Below are 15552 nucleotides of genomic sequence, written 5' to 3'. Positions count from 1 at the left end.
AATTGATTAGAGAGGTGAATGATGGAAGCCTAACTATGATATCGACTCCAATTGAGGAAGTTTGGCTAGATCAACCACCCATGGAGTTGGATGAACAATCTTTGTATAGAGATTGGGGATCAGAGTGATCAAGCATATCAAAAGCCTAAACCCTCAGGACATTACCCTCATACTTGGGAGAAAACGCAGATAAATCATTGATATGTAAGACCACAAAATTGAACATACCAAAGTAGACTTTGGATGTGGAAAACTTGCAGTTTATCATAACACATATTCAATGTACCATCACATTGGGTGAGTTGTTGAAAATAAGACCACATCTATGAAAAGATTTTCAAGGCAGCCTAGAAAAAATGGGCATAACGGAACCAAAGAGAACAGTTGTATAAAGAATAATCTCGGGGAAAAATCGCCAAATTTGTACCTACGAACAAGATAGGAGATTATTGCAAAGGGAACGAGTGAAACACAACCCTTCCAATACAATACAATGATGTAACAACCATGGTAGTTCTAGACAATGGAGCAGGCATTGCCATCACAAGGAAAGCACTCTGGGAAGCCTGGGAAAAGCTGACAACTAGGCAAACATGCAATTGGCAAATGGTTGAAAAGCCCATATGATTACTAGAAAATGTGATAGTAAGATCTTGCAAAATTGACTATTAACACACTTTTTCCATTCTAGATTTCAAAAAAAATTGAACTATGAAATCATTTTGGGATGACCTTTTATGAGGCAAATATAGTTGATCCAAGACTATGAGAACGACTATCTCTACTTAAAACAAGTTGGATCAATAATGCGGGTAAACCCGAAAGACCATTTATATAAGGCTGTTTTGAGGCACCAATCCAAGAATTGGATTCTTAAAAAATCAGCCGAAGCTAAACTGTCATCATGGTTGAAAAAAGACACACCAATTTGGATGGGCACAACTTCTAAGAGTGGTAGTTTACGACAAGAAGATTGTATCTTAGATTGAGATGTAAATGATGCTGAATATATGACAAAACCCTTTCCAAAACATTTGTTCGAGCCGTTTGAGTGGACTCAAATTTTGGCAATTGTGGATATATGTGTCAACTAGTCCACACCCACACAATTTTCCAACTAAGAGGGCTACGACATTGTTCCCATCCAAATGATGATGATTGAACTTTTGGATGAACAACAAATTTTTTTGATCACTACTATGACATCGCTGATGAGCTAGAGGAGAACACACTCGCGAATGAGGAATCTGACTCTAAAAAGGAACACGTCGGAGCAAAGCTATTGCTACGGGGAGGGAAAGATTTTTTTTTTAGTTTTCAAATCAGCATCACAGATGCCAACAAAGATATCGTAAGAAACGAGAGAACAAATTAGAATGTGCCAAAAATAGGGGACAAAACCCAATTCTTGATGATGGTAGATGCAAAATATTGTGTCAAGGATAAGATCATACATGTCATTAAATCTAATATCTAACCAACCCAAATGATTTTCTCATATTAAACTAATCATTTAATGTGGGATAATAAACGGGAACAAGGGTTAGAATATAGACATGTGCTTACGGATCTATCTCAACACGAGGCCAATGGTAAAGGGGCCCAAATGAGAGATGGTATGTCAAAGAGCAAGGTTAACTAATGGAGCTTAAAAGACCTTAGGGTTAGCTTCATTAAAGACCTCCAATGGTTAGTGTTAAAAGTCTTTTGACCTTAGGCAAGCTAGGGTTGAGCTTGAGGTAGGAACCGACCTAAACTTACCTTTGACCTTAGGCAAGCTAGGGCTGATCTTGAGGTGGGAACCCGACCTAAACTTGCCTTTCACCTTAGGCAAAAGCTAGGGCTGATGAGCTTGAGATGGGAACTCCACCTAAGGTGCTTGTCATGCTTGATGACTAAGGTACTTGAGGTACTTGACAAACTTATTGAGGAAGTTGAAGCTTCCTATACATGGGGGGTAAGGTGCTTGAGTCAAAAAGAGACCCTACAAACTTAATGAGGAAGTTTCTTGAGAAGCTTCCTATACATGGAGGGTAAGGTGCTTGCATCAAAAAAGAGACCCTACAAAGTTAATGAGGAAGTTGCTTGAGAAGCTTCCTATGCATGAAAGTCCCAAAGTTAGGGGAATCTTTGACCTAACCTTCCACTCACCCAAAGGGCACCCCTTTTCTAAAAGGGCACATGGGACACATGTCACACTCTCATTAAGCTTAACCACATGGTGGGATTGAATGCTATTGGTTGGGCTAAAGAGGGGTCCAATGAGCTTCTAGTTCCATCCAACAAATATCTATATATTTTCAAGCTCTCTCTCTCTCTAAGGGGTAAGGAGGACACTTGTCAAAACAATACCCATGTACTTAACTGCATGTTGTATGTGATTGGCTAGGGGGAGAAGGGTCCAATGAGCTTGTAGCAACTTCACCTACAGGGAAAATAATATGTATATAGATGTCAATGAGTCTGGTCGTACTATACCACTTGTAAATCCTCTAACCCTTGATAAATTATGTTTCTGCGTATATGATTTATGTCAAAGAATCCCTAAAAGGTCCTAATGATTCATCAAAGGTGAATGGTAGGAATCAAGAAGAGTTAGACTTGTCTAACTTTCTAAAAGGATTTCAAGATGTGTTCATTGATGATATCCCTATGGACTTACCTCCAAAACGAGGGGATGATGACCATCGAATTGAGCTCCTATCAGGAAGCTCACCACCTAACAAACCTCCCTATAGAGTTTCACAAGCTCAACAAGAGGAGATCATGAGGCAAGTACAAGAATTGGTAGACAAAGGGATGGTGAGGCCTAGCTCCTCTCCCTTTTGTTCTCCAGTCCTTTTAGTGCAAAAGAAAGATGGTACATACCGCATGTGTGTGGACTATCGCGCACTAAATCATATCACTATCAAAAACAGATTTTCCGTATCTCAGGTAGAAGATCTGTTTGATAAGCTACAAGGCTCTCCCTACTTCAGTAGGATTGACCTTAAAAGTGGCTACCATCAAATAAGGATAGTGAATGAAGATATCCTAAAGACCGCATTTCGTACAATGTTTGGCCTTTATGAATATCTAGTCATGCCTTCTGGCTTGACTAATGCATCAGCTACATTCAATCGATTAATGGAGAAAGTTTTTAGACCCTACCGCAAATTCACTAGAGTGTTCTTTAATGATATCATCATCTACTCCAATTCCTTGGAGGAACACAAGCAACATCTCCAAGTGATTTTTCAAGCATTAAGGGAGAATAAGCTTTTTCTCAATCAAAAGAAAAGCAAATTTTTCCTTCAAGAGATTCAATACTTAGGTCATATTATCTCTCGAGATGGTATCCATATGGATCCATCAAAGTTGGAGGTAATAAAAGCATGGCCTAATCCAAGGAATCTACATGAGCTAAGAAGCTTTACTTGTATGTTGACTTAACAAAGAAAAACATTAAGTATTCATGGACTGCTAAGGAGCAAAGTTCTTTTGACAAGCTCAAAGAGAAGCTTACCTCCCAACCAGTCCTTATGCTTCCGGATCTCTCAAAGCCATTTGAGGTCCAATGTGATGTTTGTGGTGATTGCCTTGGAGCAGTCTTGCTTCAAGAAGGGCATGCCATAGCATATGAGAGCCGAAGGCTCAACACGGATGAGCGGATCTTAGGCATTTATGACAAAGAACTATTAGCTATTCTACATGCCCTAGACACATGGAAGCACTATCTATTGGGGACTCCGTTCATTTTACAAATAGACCATCAAAATCTCAAGTACTTCATGACACAAACAAAGCTTTCCAACAAAAAAATGAGGTGGGCAAATTTTCTTTCGTAATTTAATTTCCACATTGCTGGCAAGCACAATCAAGTGGCCGATGCACTTTCACGACGACCAAAAGTTAATGCTATGTCAATAGCAACTCACATTGATCTATCTTCTATGATAAATGAGTATGCTACTGACCCTGACTTTAAATACATAATGTCAGCCCTTGCTTTGGGGAAGAAAGAGGAACCAATCACCTTGCAAGATGGTTATCTTCTCCATGGCAATAGGCTATGTGTTACCCACTCCCTTCGTGAGAAATTCATGTATTCGGCCTATCACCCACAAACAGATGGCCAAAGTGAGATAGTCAATCTTAGATTCTTGATCTACTAAAGACCTATTTTACAGAAGTAGATCAACGCTCACAATGGGAAAAGTACTTACCTCTTGTAGAGTATGCGTATAATAATACTATCCATACTTCTACGGGAAAAGCACCTTTTGAAATCATAGAGGGAAGACCTAAAAGTCCCTTGCTACTTAAAGTACATGGGAAGATCTTCGCTACCGATGAGTATAGTCGTGACCTGCAAGCATCTTTTCAAAAGATTAAGGAGGCTATATCCATCTCCCAACTAAGGAAAAAAGCTTCTGCTGACAAGCACAGAAGGGCCTTAACGTTCAAAGAAAATGATTGGGTCTTACTTAAGTTTCCTAAGGCTCGATTGAGGCAAACGACTGGCAAAAATCCTACGGGCCATCAAAAGTATTATGATAAACTAGCAAAAAGATACTATGGTCCTTTTCAAATTTTGAAGCCAATCAATGAGGTGGCTTATCAACTCAAGTTGCCTAACCATTGGCTCATACACAATGCTTTTCATGTGAGCCTACTTAAGCCCTACAAAGGAGAGCCTCCAAATGAACCAATTATTGAAGACCCTCCCGAAATTGAAGACCAAGAAGAGGTGCTACAACCCGAAGCTATCCTTCGGCATAAAGACAAGGTACTACGACGTGGTAAGATTATCCGACGGTATCTTATTAAGTTCAACAATTATCCTTTTGAAGATGCTAGATGGATGCAAGGAATCCAGCTTAAGGATAGTATGAACCTTGTCAACGCTTACAATGCTACATTAGAGTAAGCAAATGTAGATGTTTCTTTTAGATGATCAATGTTTTTGTTTTATAAGACTAATTCTCTCTTTATTGTGCACAAATTTAAGTAGTATGCATACTAAGAATCATGTTTGGGATGACGACATCTCTCAAACACCATGTAGAATTTGTCAGTCTACTTGGGACGATGAAATGGACTAAAGAGCAGACATGCTTGTTGCAGCTATGTCTCCCAAGCACCAAATGGATTAGTCATCCATCTTGGAATGATGTCATAGGGTAAAAAGGGGATCCTCTACGGGCTAAGAAAAATTGACTAATGACTATGGCTTTATCTCTTTTACCTCATAGTCGAGGACGACTATGATTTCAAGAGAGAGGTAATGTCATTAAATCTAATAGCTAACCAACCCAAATGATTTTCTCATATTAAACTGATCATTTAATGTGGGATAATAAACGAAAACAAGGGTTAGAATATAGACATGTGCTTACGGATCTATCTCAACACGGGGCCAATGATAAAGGGGCCCAAATGAGAGATGGTCTATCAAAGAGCAAGGTTAACTAATGCAGCTTAAAAGACCTTAGGGTTAGCTTCATTAAAAACCTCCAATGGTTAGTGTTAAAATTCCTTTGACCTTAGGCAAGCTAGGACTAAGCTTGAGGTAGGAACCCGACCTAAACTTACCTTTGACCTTAGGCAAGCTAGGGTTGAGCTTGAGGTGGGAAACCGACCTAAACTTGCCTTTCACCTTAGGCAAAAGCTAGGGCTGAGCTTGAGGTGGAAACTCCACCTAAGGTGCTTGTCATGCTTGATGACTAAGGTACTTGAGGTACTTGGCAAACTTAATGAGGAAGTTGCTTGAGAAGCTTCCTATACATGGAGAGTAAGGTGCTTGAGTCAAAAAGAGACTCTACAAACTTAATGAGGAAGTTTCTTGAGAAGCTTCCTATACATGGGGGGTAAGGTGCTTGAGTCAAAAAGAGATCCTAAAAACTTAATGAGAAAGTTGCTTGAGAAGCTTCCTATGCATGAAAGTCCCAAAGTTAGGGGAATCTTTGACCTAACCTTCCACTCACCTAAAGGGCACCCCTTTTCTAAAAGGGCACATGGGACACATGTCAGACTCTCACTAAGCTTAACCATATGGTGTGCTTGAATGCTATTAGTTGGGCTAAAGAGGGGTACAATGAGCTTCTAGTTCCATCCAACAAATATCTAGATATTTTCAAGCTCTCTCTCTCTAAGGGGTAAGGAGGACACTTGTCAAAAGACTACCCATGTACTTGACTACATGCTGCATGTGATTGGCTAAGGGGAGAAGGGTCCAATGAGCTTGCAACATGTGGAAAAGTTGCAACTCGCCCCCAGCAAGCAATGGGGGTGCTAGGGGGATATACACCACAAACACACTCGTTTTGTGGATCCATTCTCACTTGGTGAAAGTTGAGGAACTCCACCTCCTTCTCCAAGCTTGTGAGAAGTGAGAGCATACACCAACACTCTTGGCTATGGAATGCAAATCCAACCAAGAGCCATGCTTCAATGCTTAAGCTTACCATCTTCTCCATCTTCATTACTATGCTATTATGTATGCTAGCAAGAAGAGTGATGATAAGTGAGGAGCTATTTATTTCTCCTATGGAATGTTTCTTCTTCCTCTTCCCTACCCTCATTCCCCGCTAGCTCTCTCCATCTTCGAAGGTGTTTGAGGCCTTGGGATTGAGGCTTGGGATAGTTAATGCTTTATACAAAGTTTATGTTATGTTTGTGATACATGAAGCTTTCCATCTTCATTGCATCACCTAGGTCACAAGGAACACAAAGATTGTATTGTACCAAGTCTCTCGTGATGAGAGAAACTATAATACAAATGCCTATTGGAGGGGAGACCGGCTCCGTATGAATCCGGTCCTCAACTATTGTCATGTTCTCTAAACTCTCTCTCTTGCAAAAGTATTGTTCATGCCAAGTTAACTAAGTACCATGTTTATGTTGCTACCATCAATTAAGTTCACCCGCTATGCTCACAAAGTAATCTCACAAAAGTGCTTCATCTAATTTCCTAATTCCGCTACTCTCAAAATTCATAGGCCATTTCCATTACAACACGTAGGTACCCTATCTCACAGAAAGGAAAAGACATGAACGGAAAACACAAAACAAAACAAAAACTAAGAAAACATGATGAAACCAAAGAAAAGGAACCTCCAAAGACAAAAACGAAGCAGAAATTTAAGTATAAAGAGTTGAAGAGAACCTTGAAGGAGGTTTAGACCACTGAAATGAAATCCAAGAGCAATAAACCAGAGGCTATCACTGTTCCCTCACATTACATGAAGTATACTTTGCAAGACCTTTGGATCATAGTGGAGCAACCAATTAGACAATCAAAGGAACCTAGAAAATCCTATAAAGGTCCCGAGAACGCCAAGAGTATTGACCTAGCAAAGCCTAGAGAAGACTCAAGACCCAACATACATAGCTACAAACTTGTCTCTAAAGAGGAAGAAGTCCTCATCAAAACTCTAAAAAAGTATAGGGACATCTTCGCTTGGTCATACAAAGACGTCAAGGGAATGGATCTTGAAAACTATCAGCAAACTATTCCTATGAGAGATAATGCTAAACCGAGTAGACAAAGACCTTATACCTAATGGAGTTTGATTTTATAGTGGTAGTCAAGAAGGGCACCACACATCAACGAGCAAATCACCACACATCTTCGCTTGGTCATACAAAGACGTCAAGGGAGTGGATCTTGAAATCTGTCAGCAAAATATTCCTATGAGAGCTAATGCTAAACCGAGTAGACAAAGACCCTATACCTAATGGAGTTTGATTTTATAGTGGTAGTCAAGAAGGGCACCACAAATCAACGAGCAAATCACCTTTCAAGAATCACTTTAGAGGAACCTCCAAAAGGAGTGGATGATGATTTGCTAGATGCTTATTTGTTCTCTATTGAAATGATTATCAGATGGTCAGAAGATCTTGTTTCTTTGATGACCATAGCTCAAGTAGATTCACAGATCCCACTTCCAATCACACCATGATGATCGAGCAATCGGCTATGTATCTGTTTGGCAGGAAGGCTGTATCAAAAAAACAAGGATGGGATTCTACTTGTGTGCTCATACCACGATAGTGGTAATCCATTTTGCAGAAGATCAAACTTTGTGACGACTAACATATTTAGGTGTTTACTGGCCTAGTATGAAAAGAGATGTTCATGCATATGTGAACAATTATTCCTAGTGCAAGGAAAGAGCAACCATTCCATATGCAACGTTATTCCAAATATTGGTTACACCCTAAGTGGAGTAGATATCTGGTAGAGTACTTGAAGAATAGGAAATTTGCAAAAAACATAAGCAAATGAAGACAAAGAGCGATTGAGACCGCAACATCCAATTGTGCCATGATTGGTCAGCAGCTATATTGACGAGGAAAAGACCAACAGCTTAGATTGTATGCCAATGAAAAGGAGTACATTCTTATCTTTGAACAAGCACACGCATGGCTAGCAGGGGGTCATTTATTTCATGAAGCTATGGCTAGAGCTATACTAATGGCTGGTATATGATCGCCAAATTTGTTTACTGATGCAAAGGAATTTGTTAAATGTTGTGACTCTTTCAGAGAGCAAAGATGCCGACTAGAATCGACAGCATTCCATTGCGACCTATGATGGGAGCAAGAGCATTCGCTAAGTGGGGTATAGACTTTGTTGGTCCAATACAACCACCTGCTTACAAAACTTAGGCACAATACATTATTGTGGCCACATATTAATTAACTAAGTGGGAAAAAACTAGAGCCACTAGAAAAAACGATGCTCGAATCACAACTGCATTCTTGTATGAGTGCATATTCACACGAGACGAGCTTCCTATTGAGCTTGTGAGTGATGGAGGGACGCGTTTTCTCAACAAGGTGATAAAAAATGTGCTTAACGATTTATGGTCATCCATAAAAAGTCTGCGCCATATCATCCTTGGGTAAACGGCCAAGTAAAACATACAAACAAGATCTAAGCTCGGTGCTTACTAAGATTGTAAGCTTGAGAAGAACATACTGGGAGATGAATCTTTAATCAACTTTATCAGCTTACAGGGTTTCAATCAAAACAGGTTTGAATTCTACTCCATTTAACTTGGTCTATGGACTTAATGCTATATTGCCACTAGAGTTTTTGTTGCCAACTCTCAGAGTTGCACACGAATTAGAGTGGAAAGATCATGAACTGTTGGAACGACTTCGAGAATCTAGAACAAGTAGATGAGTAGAGACTAGCCGCTATTGCACATATATACGCTAGAAAAAGGAAACAAAGATAGTTCTTTGATTCACATCTATTGACAAAAATCTTCAAGCAAGGAGATCTGGTCTTGGTCTACTCCCTGAAACATCACATACCTAAATTCAAGGAAAAAAGGACACGATCTCTTTATAATTGAAAGTGTTTCACCAAGCGAGGCAATTAAACTAGCCACCATAGATGGGAAATAATGAAAAACTGGATTAGTGGACGTCGCTTAAGAAAGTATCATCTGTCATTGACTAATGATCTCTTCCAAAGAATGCACACAGCTAAGGAACAAAAGCTCAAACGACAACAGGTGATCGAAGAAGCTCAAGAGGATGCGTGCATTCGCATCTTGAACCGAAAAACTGCAATGCGACCAATCCCATAAATTTTGCTAGTCAATACACTTCAAATTCAACCTCTCCACTTTTATCGATCTTTAGTAGAAGATGAAGTAGAGATCGATGGTGAATGGATGGACGAATTGGACATGAGAACAACAATAACACTAAAAGATGGATCCAAAGTCAAAGCACTCGCATACACAGGTGCTCAACTCAATGCAATAAACTAGTTAACCTACAAGAAGGCGACCACCCAACCATTAGAGCATTTCAAAGCTAAAGTCAAAGGCTACCAGGAGTTCACTCCAACATTGGATTTGCTAAATCTCAATATCTTTGTGTACAGATTGTGCCCTCACATGTTTATCTGCATTTTTTATGAACATATGAATGAAGACATAGTGTTGGGATTTCCATGGATGAGAACATACAAAGCTGTCCAGGATTGGGATGACAAAGTTCTCGAGTTAACACTTAAGGGGTGACTGTTGCGAGTACCATTTTCTCCTAGCAAAGAAGAGTGGATAGCCGCTCTTCAAACTTCTTAGTTGATAGAAAGCACAGTCAACTGATCACCAATGTCAACTATTCGACATCGAATCCATCCTCATAGCACATGCATGCAAAGAACCATGTAAATCTAGTTAACAAAAGCTTAATTGCAACACAACACTAAGAAATTTTGGGTTGCAGATAGACCATGCTTCATATGTGCTCAATACTTTGAAAAGCACCAAGAAGTCAAAAGGCATCAAGTACTTGGGAGCACCATAAGTCCTGACGTGCATTGCCTACCATGCTCTGGGAATGGCAGAAAATCTACCACCTGCCCTAGATCAAAACGCTTGGTTGGAAGCCGGTTTGAAGAATGAGGAAGATGATGAATTGCCACCACTCAATCGGGGATCAAAGAGGAAACTGGATCAACAAGCTCCGGTCAAGAGTAACGAGGAAAGTGATGAGGGTTCCATGGAGGAACTTGAGTAGCAAGTCTCTAAAGCAAGTTATCCAGACCCAGAACTAAAAGAAGAAAAGAAAATAACATCTAAGGGAAAATATAAAGTATATGAAAGGCCAGCAAAGAGAGTCCGAAAGCGACTTGTAATCATTGAACAGCTGGCATAGAGAGCAACAAGACTAGAGAGAGCTATATGAAGATATTGTGGAGGATGCTGCCCCACTTTGAAAATTCATCAATAGCTCCATAGAGAGCATTAAGAGAATGAAAAGTGACTACGAAATAAATGTGACAGATGTTCAAGTCTCCCAATTAGAGGAGCAAGTGCAATGTTTCTGTAGGGAAGTTGCATCTCTTAAAGTGCAACTAAATAGGCTAAACGTTATTGTGACTCGATTAAACAACATGAATAATAGAATTTGTGCTTGATATACAATATAATTTTTAAGCTTTCAATCTTCCTCGTGTTATTTGCTATCTTCCATAAGTGCTATGGTTATGTTCTACTCCAATTGCATCGTTAACCGAGGAGCTAGTATGTGATATAGTTTTTGGGAAAAGAAAGCTAAGGAGAATCTTTGCAATATACTGTTTGTTGAAGCTAAGGAGATTTTTGCACTTTCTCCGTATGTGTGTGTTGAACTTGCCGCGGGAAGCGTGTGCGAGTGCTACAAGTGTGAGAGGAGGGAGAGGAGAGAGAGAGAGAGAGAGAGAGAGAGAGAGAGAGAGAGAGAGAGAGAGAGAGAGAGAGAGACCTGCTTGGGGTGGAGCGCACAGCAACGTTATCCTGTTGCAGCTCCTTATTCTCTTGTATTAAAGAATAAGTGTATAATGGTTAAGTTAGTAGATGGGTTAGTAGTAAGTGGGATGTCTGGCAAGTTGGCCTGAATCCCAACAAACTCCCACTTGAAGGCCAACGCAGCCCAAGTGACCTGGTATGTACAACCGTGAAGCAATCTAGTGGCTTCAACCTATACCCATCAACTCACTGCAATGTGTAAACCGCTCCAAAGCTAAGCCTTTTGTGAAAGCATCTGTCGGGTTGTCGTCAGTGTGTACCTTGACCAAATCAATGAGCTTTTTGGCCAAGAAATCTCTCACGAGATGATACCTGACTTCAATGTGTTTTGATTTGGAGTGAAACACGCAATTCCTTGCCAATGCAAGAGCACTCTGACTATCACAATGTATCACTGGAGTCTCATCAATGCCAAGATTTCTTACCAAGCGAGATAACCATAGAGCCTCTTTACTTGCATCCGACAATGCAACGTACTCTACTTCCATAGTGGAAGACGATGTACAATCTTGAAGACATGATCTCCAAGATACTACTGCTCCAGCAAATATGAAGACATAGCCAGATGTCGATCTCCTATTGTCAACACAACCCGCATAGTCTGCATCCGCATAACCCACGATGGATGCATCACTATTCCTGAAGCGTAAACACCTGTCGACCGTACCTTTGAGGTACCTAAGAATGTGCTTCACTGCTTCCCAATGCTTGCTGCCATGATTTTCCATATATCGGCTCACTACTCCCAGTACAAAAGCAATGTCTGGTCTTGTGGCCACCATAGCATACATGAGACTGCCCACTGCCAAAGAATATGGTACCTTAGCCATTTCAGCTCCCTCGAAATCAGATTTGGGTACATCTTCCTTGCTGAGTTTCAAGAATGCCTACATTGGGGTACTCAATGCTTTCCCCCCTGCATATTGAAACGCTGCAAAACTTTCTCAATGTATGTTTCTTGAGATAACTCAAGAATACGACGTTTGCGATCTCTTTTGATTCGCATGCCAAGAAAGTGTGTAGCATCCCCAAAATCTTTCATTGCAAAACTATTGCTAAGTATTTTCTTCAAGTTGGCAATTTCCGCAATGGATTTCCCAGCTATAAGCATGTCATCAACATACAAAACTAGAATGATCATCGAGCCATCATCTAGCTTTCTTATGTACAAGCAATGATCCTCTTCGCTCCTTTTATATTCTTGAGACCTCATACATGCATCAAATTTATGATACCACCTGCCTTAAACCCTGCTTTAAGCCATAAAGTGCCTTTTTTAGCTTACATACTAGCTCCTCATGAGATGCATTCTCCTGAACAAACCCTTCAAGTTGCTGCATGTAAACATCCTCATTGAGATCCCCATGAAGAAATGTTGTCTTCACATCCATTTGGACAAGTTCCATGTCTTCAATCGCTACAAGACCAAGTACGGTTCTAAGCGTGTCATCTTGACCACAGGCGAGAAGATTTCATCAAAATCGATTCCCTTTTGCTGTTTGAACCCTTTGGCTACAAGTCTAGCCTTGTACTTTGGATTTGGATCACCTGAGGTAAATTTCTTCTTATAAACCCATTTGCAAGGTAAAGCTTTCGCATCATTTGGTAGTTCTACCAAGTCCCAAGTGTCATTAGCCAGAATTGAGTTATACTATGATTCCATAGCTTGCTCCCACTTCACCACATCATCCACAATCGTGGCTTCTTGGTAGCAGTTTGGCTCACCGCAATCGGTCAACATGATGTAATCAAGACCTGGCTTGAAAGACGCAGGTGGACGAGAGACTCTAGTAGACCGTCTCACTCCTTGACCATTGCTATCCGCTCCCTCTGGAGCATTGCTAGTGGAAGGTACATCACTAGCCCGTTGAGTTGATTTCACTGTCTCTGAGGCAACATCCTCAAAAGTGACTCTCCGTTGTTTATGCATCTTCGACTCATTGAAGATCACATTTGAACTACGGATGACTCGACGAGATTTCGGGTGCCAGAAACGATATCCCATCCCTCCATTTGCACCATATCCAATGAAAATGCATTTGTGTGACTTTGGCTCTAACTTCTGTCGAAGTTGTTTAGGCATGTGAGCATAAGCTTCACAACCAAAAACACGTAGATGGTCATAGTGGGGCTTATGTTTAGACCATAACTCTTCTAGAATCTCATAATTCAATGGCGTACTAGGCGAACGATTTATAATGTGCACTGCGGTCAAGACGGCTTCTGCCCAAAAGCCTTGTGTGAGATTTTCCTTAGAAAGCATGGCTGTGACTCTTTCCTGAATCGTACGATTCATGCGCTTAGAAACTCCATTCTGAGCTAGTGTGTATGGTGCAGTAAACTGCCTTTTAATCCCCCTTTTAGCAGAGAAATTGTCAAACTCCTTGGAGACATACTCTCCACCGTTGTCAGTCTGTAACCTCTTGAGTTTCTTGCCAGACTGATTCTCAACGAGTGCTAAAAAAAATTGGAACACAGGAAGAACTTGATCCTTATGTTTCAAAGGATATGCCCACACCTTTCGAGAAGACTCATCTATGAATGTCACAAAATAGCTGCCCCCCCCCCCCTAGAGATTTGGTTGACATAGGACCACAAACATCACTATGTACTAAATCTAGAGGTTCAGCTCGCTTTTGACCCAATGGTAAGTGCATGGACCTAGTCTGTTTGCCATAGATACATTGCTCACAAACATGAAAGTCAACATAAGACAAGACAGGTAAGTAGCCAAAACGAGTTAAGAGTTCTCATTTCTTTTTGGCTAATATGACCTAGCCGGCAATGCCACAACTCAGTAGACGGCAGCTCGGCTATAGATATGTAATCATGACCAACATCTGACACATGCATGGAATACAAGGTACCATGCTTTTGACCTCTGAGCACAACAAGATTACCTTTGCGTACTATCCACGAACCATTGCCAAATGTGGTTTTGTAGCCCAAGTCATTAAGCTAACCAACAGAAATCAAGCTTTTAGTCAACTTGGGCACATGTTTGACATTACATAAAGTAAAGTGCGTGCCATTCCTTAGATGCAATTTGACGTTTCCGACATCCTCAATGTCTAGCTCATAAGCATCACCAAGTCTCACTTTCCCACAAGAGTGAGAATAAGTAGAGAACCACTCTCTATGTGGTGTCACATGGAAACTCACACCAGAATCTACTATCCAATTTTGTGCATACTGCGCATCTTTTGTAACAAGAGCCTCAACAGGTAGATCTGTTGTGAAGACCAATACGTCAGAGGTAAGTGGCATAACAACCGTTGGAAGAGTCTCTACAATAGGAGCATTTGAAGACTCTAGCACATTGATCTCCTCTAACTTTGCTTTGCCCTTGTTTGAATTATCAGACTTAGAAGTTTTACCGGATTGTTTATCCTTCTTGCTTTGCTGCCATTTCCTGTAATCCTTCTTCACATGCCCTTTTTTATGGCAGTGATAGCACTCGACATTATGCATAGAACCCCGAGACTTACTGCGTGAGCCCCCACGTTCCTTGCTTTTGGCACGACTTTGAGTGCGACCCCTCTGTCTATCACTAGCAACATATGCATCACCATCCTTCTTGCCTTCGAGAGATTTCCTGCGAATCTCCTCGGTGAACAGACTTGAGGACCCGAGACAATGTCGATGCCAAAAAGTGCTCATAATCAGCCCATAAACACCATCTCAATAGCACATAATATCCATAAAATGGCTATATACAATCCCAAGATAGTCTCTGAACAACCTGCACATGTGTCCCGTACCTGTAGCTGTAGCAAAAGTGGAGTTGAAAAATACAACTCCTGAAGCGTAGCTCGGATGATGAAGCTTTCGACTGCACGAACAGCTTCGAAAGGGCGGTAAAACTCCGGGACGCCTACTGGAAACGCTCTCGGAACGCTGAATTTATCGATGCCGAAATCGAAAACCTGTTTGCACTTTTGAAAGTGCGCGCACGCGGACGCGAGAACGGCAAGCACAAACCCTACTCTGATACCAGTTGAAGGTGCCGCGGGAAGCGTGTGCGAGTGAGAGAGAGAGAGAGAGAGAGAGAGAGAGAGAGAGAGAGAGACCTGCTTTGGGTGGAGCGCACAGCAACGTTATCCTGTTGCATCTTCTTATTCTCTTGTATTAATAAATAATGGTTAAATTAGTAGATGGGTTAGTAGTAAGTGGGATGTCCGGCCAGTTGGCCTGAATCCCAACATGTGTGTGTGTGTGTGTGTGTGTGTGTGTGTGTGTGTGTGTGTGTGTGTGT

Source organism: Adiantum capillus-veneris, chromosome 4, assembly GCF_014529385.1.
Source record: "Adiantum capillus-veneris isolate H3 chromosome 4, ASM1452938v2, whole genome shotgun sequence".
NCBI lineage: Eukaryota > Viridiplantae > Streptophyta > Polypodiopsida > Polypodiales > Pteridaceae > Adiantum > Adiantum capillus-veneris.
The sequence above is the reverse complement of the archived record's forward strand: the minus strand, read 5'-3'. Positions refer to the sequence as shown.